The following is a 14,162-nucleotide window of genomic DNA, read 5'->3' on the forward strand; positions in this document are numbered from 1 at the left end:
GAGAGAGAGAGAGAGAGAGAGAGAGAGAGAGGGAATTATTGATTTTATAGCACAAAAAGAGGACAGAAGTTCTTTAATCCCTTCATGAGCAGGTGTAATACTTGAGAGAGATATATTTTCTTCATTTTGCTTCTGGTTTATTGAATGTGTATACACACACACAAACATATATATATATATATATATATATATATATATATATATATATATATATATATATATATATATATATATATATATATATAAACAAACAGGAAAAGTTACAAAACTGAAAAAAAAATTCACAACTGCCATTTAAATAAGGGCGACTAAAGAAATTTACCATGGCGAGAGACTTCAATGCTCACAGGGCACCTAACCAACCTAATATTTTTAGATATAATATCTTTTCTGCCTCAGTTTCAATGATATTAGTTCACAAACGATACAACAAAACTAATGAATGGAATAGTCATCTTTCAATTAAATTCTAAGATAATGTAAAGTGAGTTCCAAATATCTGATCAGCATATAACTGCCATAAAATATTATTTTTTCAGTAAATTATAAAGCTTAAAAATTATTCAAACCAGCTAATTACCTAAAATAATAATTAAATAATAAAATATATACTAAATAGAAGTATAATTGTTACAAATATCTATAAAGATAACCCACACATTAATACAGGGGATATTAATCAAAGATTAGCACAAGAATACGCTTTTGATAAAGCGTATGATTTGGCCAAGTCGTGAACTGGCGTGAACTGGCGTGAACGATGCGGAATGATGCGGAAAGATGCGGAAAGATGAGTGAACGTGGCGTGAACTTGTCGTGAACTATGCTTGAATGTGTCGTGAACTTGTCGTGAACAGTGCGGGAACCTCCCAGTGCGTGCCACAAAAGTGGCACGCACTGGCACGCATTTTGCATGCCAGTGCGTGCCAGAAATGCGTGCAAGTGTCAGGGGGGCTTAACTCACTAAATACCAAAGCGTCGGGCATTTGATGCGTTATCCATCTAAAAATTTAAGTTTCCAAAGATAACTGATTCGTTTTTCTCCATGATAAACATCTCAATGAGAGCACAAATTTCTTCAAAAAAGATAATAATGTTTGTTCTTGGAGGTTTGTAGATTGTTACAAAGGATATTCTTCTATATTTTGTCGGAAATTTTATTTCTATATATTCAAAGCTTGCTACAATAATTCTTTTCAACGTTTTGAGATTTGAGTAACTTTTATGAACAAAGAGTCCGACACCCCCACCAGACCTAACTTCTCTCAGTATGTGAAAGAAGGCATGTGTGGGGGGTGCCATTTCAGTGATTTTTGCCTTGATCAAGTTATTTAGCCATGTTTCAGATAATGCTAGTATATCTAAATATTTCTCGTTTATCGATTCTCGAATTTGAACAGTCTTATTACCTACAAATTTTATATTTACATAGCCCCAGTTTATGACATCCTTAGTAACCATGATCAGTATTTTCTGCTAGTCTTTTCATTTCCAAGTCAAAAGCATCGCAGTCTCTAGAATTTACTGTATGGTCACTTGGTCTGTTTAATTTTGTGCAGTTTAGACACTTTGACAATTCCGGATTACACTCTCTAGTGAAGTGTCTCACTGAACATTTCCTGCAGACTTTATCATCATTCTTAGACTTGCAATCTTTTTCAAAATGTCCATACCTCTGACTTGGTAGCAGGTGATCACGTGGTACCTATCACGTATGTTGTAGATACCCCATCGTAACGAAACTTTGTCCCCATTATCATGAATAGCCCTCCGAACTTCAGGATCATATTTCAGCACGAGGCATTTTTCTTCAAGACTACACTTATCTTATCTTCTATATTGGTCCATGCAGCGATTTATTTGAATCAAAGCATTTACTACATCATATTCATCATTGTAAACATTGCATATCATTATTTTTGGTTTTAGTTTTCCGATTTTTCTTGTTTCAGTGTCTGCCACCAATGTCTGAATTTTGATTGCCACCTCTTTTCTGATCATTTTTTTTGCAAAGTTTACAACATTTCCATTCGTAGTTGACCTCGTGTTAAGTATAGGAATGTCTTCAAGTGCTTGTTCAACCTCATGCTTATTTCAGTAATTTTAGTTGTTGTATTAGCTGATTTATTTATCAACAGGTTTTTTTCCTTAACTTTGTCAGCAAATGTCGGTTTCTCCGGTTTTGGGTTTGTCAATGTTTGAAGTGTTGCTTTAATTGATTCCATATTCATGGCAAGAATGTTAACTTTCTCAGTGAGGTCAGTGATCTGGGTGGAATTTGCTGCGTCTGCGCTAAGGTTCGCAAGTTTGTTTTCCAAGTCATCTATTTTCACATCTTGTTCGTTAAGGGCCACATTACTCATGTTTACATCTTCCATTAATTTTGATATCACTTAATTGTTTTGTCTGGCATCATGTACGCAGTAAGGGCATAACAAATCTTTTGCATTCACATACTATCCATTTTCCCGATCTCCATCTGTTTCTTTACATTTGAAGCAGATATAGTTGGGAGCAGACATGGTGTACTGTTTCTTAGCACTTAAGTTTCTCCATAAGACTAACTAATATCTTTTCAATGATATTCTAAGCGAGAAACACAAAGCTAAAACATGACTCAGGTCATCAATAGCAGAGCTCGACACAACACGTCCACACTCTAGCACTGTCATTCACTGCCTCGTTTTCCTACTTCTGCATAGAAATAGAGAAATTCTTGCATGGCAGTATCTTCAATATCACTGTTGGCTCGACAGTCAAAATCACTTAACCAAGATCTCATAGCTTATCATTTCCTTTAATGCTAGTAACTTCGATTTTTCTTCATTTATTATCACATAGCCTATTTTCTTACATATCTCTTCATCAAGGGGCGACTTCGGGTGATTACTAACAACAGAAAGTAACAATGTATGATCTTCCTTATTTTTAGGCTTAGTTACCAGGAATTCTACCTCTCCATAACATTTTTCCTTTGTGTTGCTTCTCGTATAGATATTCTCTGTATTTTCTTCACTATGTGTCTGTGGACGTATAGTGTGTTAATACAGTTCACCGTTACACTGGGGTCAAGCAAGACGTTGATGTTTCAGTCATTCTTTCTCATCAGTGCGTTTGAAGTTGACTCACCGTTTTGTTTCACTGTGGACAGCAACATTTTATTGTTTCTTCTATCTTTCTTCACCACCGTCTAGTATCTTTTGCATACTTGGCCATATGTAAGACAGTTATCCCTGACAAAAGGAGGACTTCATCCAGAAAATTTCCAGTCATTAATCATCCTTTCATTTTGTGGTTTTACTGCAGTCTTCGTCTAGAATGTCTTCTCTGGGTTCTACTGTTCTCTCTTCTTGAATTTGCTCTTTTGTTGACTTAGGTCAACTTTCTCGATGGCTTTTCTACTTCCACAACCTAATTCCTTGTTCATAATGCTCTGCATATATCGCAAGTCTTCTTTAAATCTAAGTTTGATTCCCGAAGCAGCAATTCGTGAATCTTGCCTCTTGCGTAGAATTCAATCTTGCTGTGAATCAACTGGGCAGATTCAGTGTAGTTGGATGGCATTACTTTATTTTTCAGTTCAGAGAGAAAACTATGAAATGGTGTAGAATGCATAACAGTTCCATCAGCTTTATTCTGAGGAAAGTGTTCAGATGCCAAAATAATGTCGTTCCCCTCACAGTGTAAAACAGTTGATTGCTGGACAGTATTGGTCTACTCAGACACACCAGACATAGCCAAATAAACATAAAATAAACAAATATAACTAGCTTAAATCAAAACTTTTAATGTCCCGCTAGAGTTTGGACGTGTTGCGCGAGGGTCCATTAAATACTAGCCCGGAGTTGTGTTATAGCTTTCTGTTTCTCACTTAGAATATCATGGAAAAGATATTAGTTAACCTTGTGGAAAAACCTAAGTGATAAGAAACAGTACACTATGTCTGTCACTATCCATTTAAGCCTCATATATAAAACCATGGATGGAGACTGGAAAAAATTAATAGGATGTGAATGCAATAGATTCTACCACGAAAAATGTGTGTATATAGTGATAGTCATCACTGATGATGAACGGAATAACCTAGATTGGTTATGCCCAGACTGCGTATGTGAAGCCAGAGAAGCCAAATTATTATTATCAAATTTAAAGGAAGATGTGAATATGAGGGAATTGGCCTTGAACTAACAAGACGCGAAAATAGATGACTTGGAAAACAAATTGCAGACCTTAGGGAATACACAGCAAATCTCACCCGGACTACCGACCTCACTGAGACAGTTGATATTCTTGCCATGAACGTGGAATCAATCAAGACAACACTTCAAACATTGATGGACCCAAAACTGGAGAAATTGACATTTGCTGACAAAGTTAAGGAAGAACATTTTTTTGGTAAATAATCAACAAATACAACAACTAAAATTACTGAAAAAAAAGCAATGTTGAACAGGCACTTAAAAACATTCCTATACTTAAAACGAGATCAACTACGAATGGAAATGTTGTTGTAAACTTTGCAAACAAAATGATCAGAGAAGATGTGGCAAACAAAACTCAGATATTGGTGGCTGATACTGAAGCGAGAAAAATCGGAAAACTAAAACCAAAAAAAATTATATGCAATATGTACAATTATGAAGATGATGTAGCAAATGATTTGATTAAAAAAATCGCTGCATGGACCTAATCCAAAACATAGAATAGAAGATAAGTGTAGTTCTGAAGAAAAATGCTTCGGGTGGATTTGACCTGCTATGTACTGAAATGTGATCCTGAAGTTCGGAGGGCTATTCATGATAATGGGGAAAAAGTTTTGTTACGATGGGGTACTTATAACATATGTGATAGGTACAACATGATCACCTGCTACCACCGTCAGAGGTATTAACCTCTTTAAAAAGATTGCATGTCTAAGAATGATGATAAAGTCTGCGGGAAATGTTCAGGAAAGCATTCCACCAAGGAGTGTAATTCGCAGGTGTCAAAGTGGATAAACTGCACAAAGTTAAACAAAGCAAGTGATCACATAGTAAATTCTAGAGAATGCAAAGCTTATGACTTGGAATTGAAAAGACTAGCAGAAAATGCTGATCATGGTTACTAGGGATATCATAAACTGTAGCTATGTAAATATACAATCTGTAGGTAATAAGACTTTAAATTCATGAATTAATAAACAAGAAATATTTGGACATACTAGCAATATCTGAAACATGGTTGATTAACTTGGACAACGCAAAGATCACTGAAATGGCACCCCCACACGCACCTTCTTTCACATACCGAGAAAAGGTAGGTCTGTTGGGGGTGTCATTCTCTTTATTCATAAAAGTTACTCAAATCTCAAAATGTTGAAAAGAACTAGGTAAGAAGCTATGAATATATATATATATATATAAAAAACAGAAAAATATCCTTTGTTACAATCTACAAACTTCCCAGAACAAACACTGGTATTTTTTTGAAGAATTCAGTGCTCTCGTTGAGATGATTATCATGGAGAAAATTAATTAGTTATCTGTGGAGACTTAAATTTTCGGATGGATGACGAGTAAGTTATTAGAATCATATCAACTAGTGAATAATGTCAACTGTACAACTACTTTAACTGGGTATACGTTGAACTTAGTTTTAAGTGATACAATGAACATTGTATCTGGTATAAAAATTTAAGAGAATGTACAAACTTATGACGTTTAGTCTATCGTTAGAGAAACATGCATTAGTAAAGAAAATAAACTTCAGACATAAATCAAATTTTTATCCTACAGTATTTATTGAACAAGTTGCAAACAAAATAAATGATGCTATCAACATTCCTTGTGAACATGATGACCTACGTCTGTTGGGAACTAGGTATGTTAACTGTATTACGACCACTTATAATAATGTGAGTAAAAATTGATATGATACCATGTACCCACCGATGGAAAAGACTATAACTGTAAAAGACCAATCTCCTAGATTTGATGGAGAAACTTTGTTGAAAAAAAAATGGAAAGAAGACATAAAGAAAGTGGAATAGGTTGAAAACTGAAAGTACTTGGGTAGAATGCAAAACTGCTAGGTGTCAATATAAATACATAGCCTACTAAGAAGGAAAAGAAGTGAATACTATAAGAGAAAGATCCTCGAAGAAGCAACAGACATAAATAAGTTATATCGTCTCCTAAATGGTATAATGGGAAATGTAAAAGAAAAGAAGCTACCTTTTGGATACAGTGACCAGGAAGTAGCAAATAATTTTCTAGTATTCTTTAAAAACAAAATTGAAAATATAACCAGATCATTTGTAAATACTGAACATGAGATTAATGATATACCAGGAACACAGACAAAATTTATAAGATTTAACAACATAAGACAAGATGATATCACCGGGAATATCAAGATAGCAAAGAAAACAAAATGCGCGATCGATCCAATGCCAATATCTGTAGTAAATGGAGACAAAAACTTTTCTAGTCGAACCGAAATAATAATAAAAATAGCAAATGCCAGCATTGCTGAATTTAGGTTTCCCAAATCTGAGAAAAGGGCTATAGTTACACCGGTTCTGAAAAATGCACTGGACTACCAGGAATTAAGTTCACATAGATCTATTTCGAATCCATCCTTTGTTTCAAATGTGCTTGAATACGTAATTCTTGAACAACTAGTCAGTCACTTAGAAGTAATAGAGGATTTGCCTGACAACAAATTTCATTACAGAAAACTATACTCTTCGGAGACAACCATCTGCTCTGTTGTAAATTATATGCTGGAGATGATGGATGAAAATAAATGTAGTATTTTAATATTGGTCGATCTCAGTGCTGCTTTTGATACAGTTGTGCATGAACTGCTACTAAATGATCTGCGTTGCATCTGCATTGAAGATCAAGCTTTCGAATATCTAAAAGACTACTTGGTTAGTAGAAATTACTGTGCACAGATTGGAAACTCTTATTCATCATATGAACCCTTAAACAGAGGGGTACCCCAGGGGAGTGTACTTGGCATAATATTATTCTGCATCTATACTATTGGTCTATCGAAAATACTTCAAAGTCATGGTGTAAAGTTCAAACTATTTGCGAATACCACACAATTTTATTTCTCCATAAATGATATAGATGACACTACTGAAACTCTAAACTAAACCTTGAAAGTGTTAGAGAATTGATGACATTTAAACAGCTAGAATTAAATGAGAACAAAACTGGATTCATATTGGTGGGTAAGAGAAATAGCGTGAGGAACTTGGGTGATATTCAAATGAAGATAAATAATGACTCAGTGCCGATATCTAGTAAAGTTCGAGATCTAGGTGCATTTCTTGACTGTAACCTGTCTCTCAATGCCCAAATAAATAATGTAATAAAAACTGCTGGTTATCAATTAAGAAATATTGCATTTATAAATAAAGTACATTGACGAAAATTCAGTAATGAAACTTGTGATAAATAGTGTTATTACCAGGATTGACTACTGCAACTCTATCTATTACAATTTACCAAAAGTTTAACTTAAGCAATTATAGAACATAATGAACAGAAGACCATGTATGATAAAAGGTGTCCCACCTAGAGAAAGGATCACCCTTACACTAATTGATTTACACTGGCTTCCGATAAAAGTGAGAATTGAATTTAAAATATGTACAATAACTCACCAATTTATCAGAACCGGTCGTCTACAATACTTAAGAGAATTGCTTCACATTGCGCAGCAAACAAATCGTGTCGACACGGGAATAGTTACAGATGGCTTCAAATTATCAAAACCTATATATATATATATATATATATATATATATATATATATATATATATATATATATATATATATATATATATATATATATATATATATATATATATATATATATATATATATATATATATATATATATATATATATATATATATATATATATATATATATATATATATATATATATATATATATATATATATATATATATATATATATATAGTTTACTGTATGCTCCAGAGCTTTCAGATATGCAGCCCCTAGACTATATAATATCCTACCACGAGACATCCGAATGATTGAAGACATTAAGGCTTTCAAGAGCAAACTGAAGACATTCTTTTTTCATCAGTCATACAACAGCGACGATTTAACAGTAAATGAACAATACGCGATATGAAACGTTAAATATTCTGAACGAACAAGGTAAAAAGACAGAGGAGATCCCGTAGAGAGTGGGGTTCCCTTGCTGTATGGGACTGAAAAAGCAGCTGTCAAAGTATGTAAAGTAAGTATGTAAAAATGTGATTCTGCAATATTGTTTTAAGCACTGTATTGTAACTTCTAAAAGTTACTGAATATATATTTCCTAAATAATGGAAAGGTAACAGTAACTTCCCAGTATATCCAGTAATGAATAGGTGAGATTAGCAGTTCACAGTCACAGTCACTGAGTCACTCACTGTAGTAGTGCCAGTTCCTGACTAACTAAAAATCTTCTATGTAGACTTAGGTGAATCTAATTCCCGTATGGCTGTCACCATGCTATTGACGCGAGCAGTAGCTGTAGAAATGACACATATAACTTTATATTGTTTATCAGGTTGCTTATTATATCTTGGTAAACACAGTCTTATAATATATCATCAAAATATATGGAGAGCACTATGTGAATACAATCAACTGACTTGTTGAATGACTAAACAGAAAAGAACAGTACAGAACTGAAGACATTCACAGTTATCAGCCTTATATATAGACAGGGGAACATACTAGAATCACACCAAAACATGTGGACCCTTCTACATGTAAACAAACGATACGTACTTTTTACAGTACGTATGTAGATCGTCCACAGAATCCCAAACCCTTGCAATGGATCTTATAATAAGTCTCTTAACAGTATCAAACGAAAAGCACCATATGGGGAAGTATCACTGAAAGTCTACCAAAAGACACTATGACTTTTGCAAAATGAGAGGGTCAAATGGCAACAACCCTGAGGAAAACATTTCAAGCTCAGTGCAATATTTTACCATCATGCGTCAAGAGTTTGTTGGTGAGTATGTTAAAAATGCTCCTTTAAATTACCTGATCAGGGACACTGATATGGTAAGAAGGTAAATGACTATTGGTGGCTAGTGATCGCTAAAACAGTAAACATAACATTGAAATAGCCTGTGCTGAATGTTCAAGTTTTCTACAATAAGATATTCATGGGTAGGCCTCGGGAGGTCCGAATCTGAGTGGTTTTAAAAAGGCTTTAACAACAGGATGCCCAGCTTTAGCAATGTGCCTGCATGCCCAAAGGGATTCATTTTGACTCGAACGTGATTTTTTGGTTATTTCATGTAATAATTAGTTTTCTATAATTTTTTTATTGTTATAACCAGTTTTGCATACAAACAATGTAATATTGTGTTTAATGTTCCTTCGTTAGAAATGCTTATAATCAAATTTAGTTACCTACATGGATGCCCACAGAGAGTCAGTTTGACTCCTATTTTTTCTCAACCTTAATTTAGTAAATAAAAGTTTATATATTGATTCTCATATTCATTATTACATAAAAAAGGAGTAATTTTATTCATTATTAGGCCGCATATTATTGGTTTTAGGAAAAAAAATGATAAACGTTTGATTGAGCTAATAGATTTTTTTATTTTCACTATATTTTTTGGAATACCCTTTGTATTCCAATGTATACAGGAATGAAGAAACTGAAAAAATCTAGAAAATAAAGATGTAGATATCCTATTAATCATATAATAGGTAGCTACATGAATATACATTTGAATCTATTCCAGATCACATTTTTTACACAAGCGTTCAACTTTTGAGGTGCAGGTCGCACATAAAGATTTTTCCCATCCCGTACACTTCCAACTGTTTGGTTTTTCTTGCAATGAGCCTTCACTTGGGAGTACTTCTTTAGGCCTCTGCTTTGATCTTTGTTTTCTCCATTTCCTTGATTCTCTCTTGGATCCAATTTCTTCCTTGACTGTATAGTTATATTTGCAAATTCTTCGGATAGGTGTTCTAGGAATTCTTTCTTGGTAATTTTTCTTTTGTCACTTCCTTGTAGATAACCCGTGCATTTATAGCTGCCAGGTCTAAGGTATTTTGGAAGGAATAAATAAGCCATTGCCTTGTGCATATCCTCACTGAATACTTTCGAGCCATTTGGTCCAAAATGTCCACTCCATATTTTGTTTCGTTGTAAAATTTGATTGTTTCCGGTGTTTTCTTAGCATTATTTTCTAAAGAAATATTTTGATGGAGAGTGCTATGAACTGCAAATTTTTTTTAGAGTTTTCCCTGATACATATATATATATACACACACACACATATATATATATATATATATATATATATATATATATACATATATATATATATATATATATATATATATATATATATATATATATATATATATATATATATATATATATATATATACATATATATATATATATATATATATATATATATATATATATATATACATATATATATATATATATATATATATATATATATATACAAAGATACATATTTATATATATATATATATATATATATATATATATATATATATATATATATATATGTGTGTGTGTGTGTGTATATATATATATATATATATATATATATATATATATATATACATATATATATATATATATATATATATATATATATATATATATATATATATATATATATATATGTATCTTTGTATACATATATATATATATATATATATATATATATATATATATATATATATATATATATATATATATAACGTATTTGACATAGGAAAAATCTATTTTTGGGTGAGCCATGTCGTCCTGATGGAAGTTTCTAAAAGGCAGCTTTTTACTTGAGGTATTTCTGCTAGTGATATGCCACAGAATTTTACCTGTAGAGGTATCACGGAGTTCTCACCTCCGGAGCGAATATCAATACGACTGGGAACAAGACATTAATGGATATCTGCTTTAAAGGATGAAAAGGGATACATTATCAACTAAAGAAAAGGATTGATAAAAATTACAGAGTATTTCTATAGAATGATATGCAATATTGATAAAAAAAATAAATTTGCCAATTGACATAATTAAACACATGAGCCGGTGTAAAGGATTCAAGTTACCCCCCGTTTCAAATTACCCCCCGGTAACTTGAAACCGGTTTCAGATTACCGGGGGGGTAGTTTGAAACCGGTTTCAAGTTACCCCCTCTGTTTTCAAGTTACCCCCTCATCAGAATGATAAATAATTCATGTGACATCGCAAATATGTATCATGCATTTATTGTTGGCTTCGCAGCAGTAGGAAAAGTAGTTTAATCTGGTATTTAAGACCAAAAATTGTGTATTAGTGAATTATATGACACGTTAAAAGTCACAGACTGTAATTCAAGGTTTTGTGATAAAGGCGAGGTAAAATTTTATTTTATTTCTGTTCGTGTGATTGTTGATATTTTCGTATTTAAGACCTAAAGTGTCATATAATTCCCTAATTCACAATATTTGAAGTTACAGACTTTCATTCAAGGTTTAGTGATCACGGTGAGGTAAAACTTTATTTTATTTCAGTGTGCGCGTGATCGTCGAGATTTTTTATTTTTTTATTTTTAAATAACTGGCCTTATCTTTCAATTAAACACAAACTATGACGCATCTAACTTTATACAAAACAATTATTAAGTAAAAAAAAGATAGATATTACCCGTAAAAATATTTGAAATCAAAACCATCATAATGAACCCTGTTTTAGCATTACATGGAAAAAAAATATTTACTAAATTAAATATTAAGAAAAAAAAATGGGATAATGGTAATGAAATTGCTAAATTTGGAATTGACCAAACAATCAAACGTGTCACAGATGCAGCCAACTTATAAAAAACGACTTTGTTTCAGATTTGCAAGGTAAATTGGGTCAAGGGTATTAAGCATACTGATAACATTATAAAGGAAGACATGAAAATGGTCTGAATGAACTAATTTATTGAATCTTTTGTGATAGCACTAACTTCATCTGACGAAGTCACCATAACCACGTTTGCTAATATAACCTTTGTTGTAAAGAAATTAATTTTGTCGATTAATTAAATAAATTCTAAAACAATACAATCACCTACGTAAATATACCATATTAAACATAGTTAATTAAATCCTTTGTAAAGAATCCTGTCTTTTAATAATCAATCAGAATTGAGAAATGAATTCATTTGATATCAAAATTAAGATTATTTCTGTTAGTATGATAATCGTTTTATAACAATTTTGCTCTTTGTTATATTTAAGAGTTTCAACTTGTCACCACGTGGTTGCAAACAAAAAGAACGAAGGAAACAATTTAGGGAGAGTATCAAATTAAAGGATTATATTCTTAGACCGTTCAAATCCGGGTGAATGACTTATTAGTTGACCCTTTTCTCCTATTCTTGGCTCGCCCATAGATTAAAGCGGCTAAGCCAGGTGTGCTTTGAAAATGACCCAAGAGAACTGGCAATGCCGCTTTGGTAGTAGGTTGGCCAGGGCACCAGCCACCCGTTGAGATACTACCGCTAGAGAGTTATGGGGTCTTTTGACTGGCCAGACAGTACTACATTGGATCCTCCTCTCTGGTTACGGTTCATTTTCCCTTTGCCTACATACACACTGAATAGTCTGGCATATTCTTTACATATTCTCCTCTATCCTCATACACCTGACAACACAGATTACCAAACAATTCTTCATCACCCAAGGGGTTACTGCACTGTAATTGTTCAGTGCCACTTTCCTCTTGGTAAGGGTAGAAGAGACTCTTTAGCTATGGTAAGCAGCTCTTCTAGGAGAAGGACACTCCAAAATCAAACCACTGTTCTCTAGTCTTGGGTAGTGCCATAGCCTCTGTACCATGGCCTTTCACTGTCTTGGGTTAGAGTTCTCTTGCTTGAGGGTACACTCGAGCACACTCTCCTATCTTATTTCTCTTCCTCTTGTTTTGTTAAAGTTTTTATAGTTTATATAGGAGATATTTATTGTTGTTACTCTTCTTAGAATATTTTATTTTCCTTTTTTCCTTTCCGCACTGAGCTATTTTCCCTGTTGGAGCCCCTGGGCTTATAGCATACTGCTTTTCCAACTAGGGTTGTAGCTTAGTAAGTAATAATAATAATAATAATTGGGCTCCGAGTTTGCTCTTAAAATGGTTTGACTATACCCATAGTTGCAATATAACAATAGAACTCCTTGTGTCCATATATCTCTTTGTTTATTCATTTATTCTGTCACTGATAATGCATAGTAACTTCGTAGTATTTGGATGCTATGCACGTAAAAAATAAAAGCTCAAATATAAATTACCAACATGCATGTCGTCGTGCAGACAGAATTAACGTTGTGTAAGCTACTGTTAGCTCGATTCATTTTAAACCAGAGGACATTAAAGATGGTATGAAGTCTCGATTACTAGGTATTGCTGTTTTGTCATTTGATGAAATGAGTAATAAGAAAGAATGGAGCTATGACAAAGGGGCAGAAGTGTTATATAAACCGCATGGAAATGTACAGGTGACCATGTGGCGAGGTCTTTTTTTTTTTATGATACATTTCAGGTAAAATTCTTAAACATTTTATGACACCGTTTTTCAATAATTTTCCATTTCGAGATCAACAACAGAGAAAAAAAATCCATACACGAATCCATCACTTACTACTCTGGAAGATGGTTTAAATAGGATTTGATTTAGCCCATGATAACACACAGCTGCCTGCCCTTAGGCTAAAATCAGTAACAACAGTTGTGAGATTAACACAAGTTGTGTTCAATGTCATCCATAGAGGGCTATAAAGTGTAACGACTTTTCCGTAGTCCAGGTGTTTTCGTATACAAACAACCAATGTAAGTACAGTAGAAGCAAACAGCATGTACTGTACTGTACTGTTATAATTGCTTACAATCTTGCTTTATTAAAAGTGTCAATTATTTACAGATATCATGAATGATATAGTATTTACAACATACATACAAATACATATACATGTATTATATGTATATATATATATATATATATATATATATATATATATATGTATATACATATATATATATACAGTATATATATATATATATATATATATATATATATATATATATATATATATATATATATATATAT

The sequence above is a fragment of the Palaemon carinicauda genome, chromosome 20 (genome assembly GCF_036898095.1).
Source record: "Palaemon carinicauda isolate YSFRI2023 chromosome 20, ASM3689809v2, whole genome shotgun sequence".
NCBI classification, from domain to species: Eukaryota; Metazoa; Arthropoda; class Malacostraca; order Decapoda; family Palaemonidae; genus Palaemon; species Palaemon carinicauda.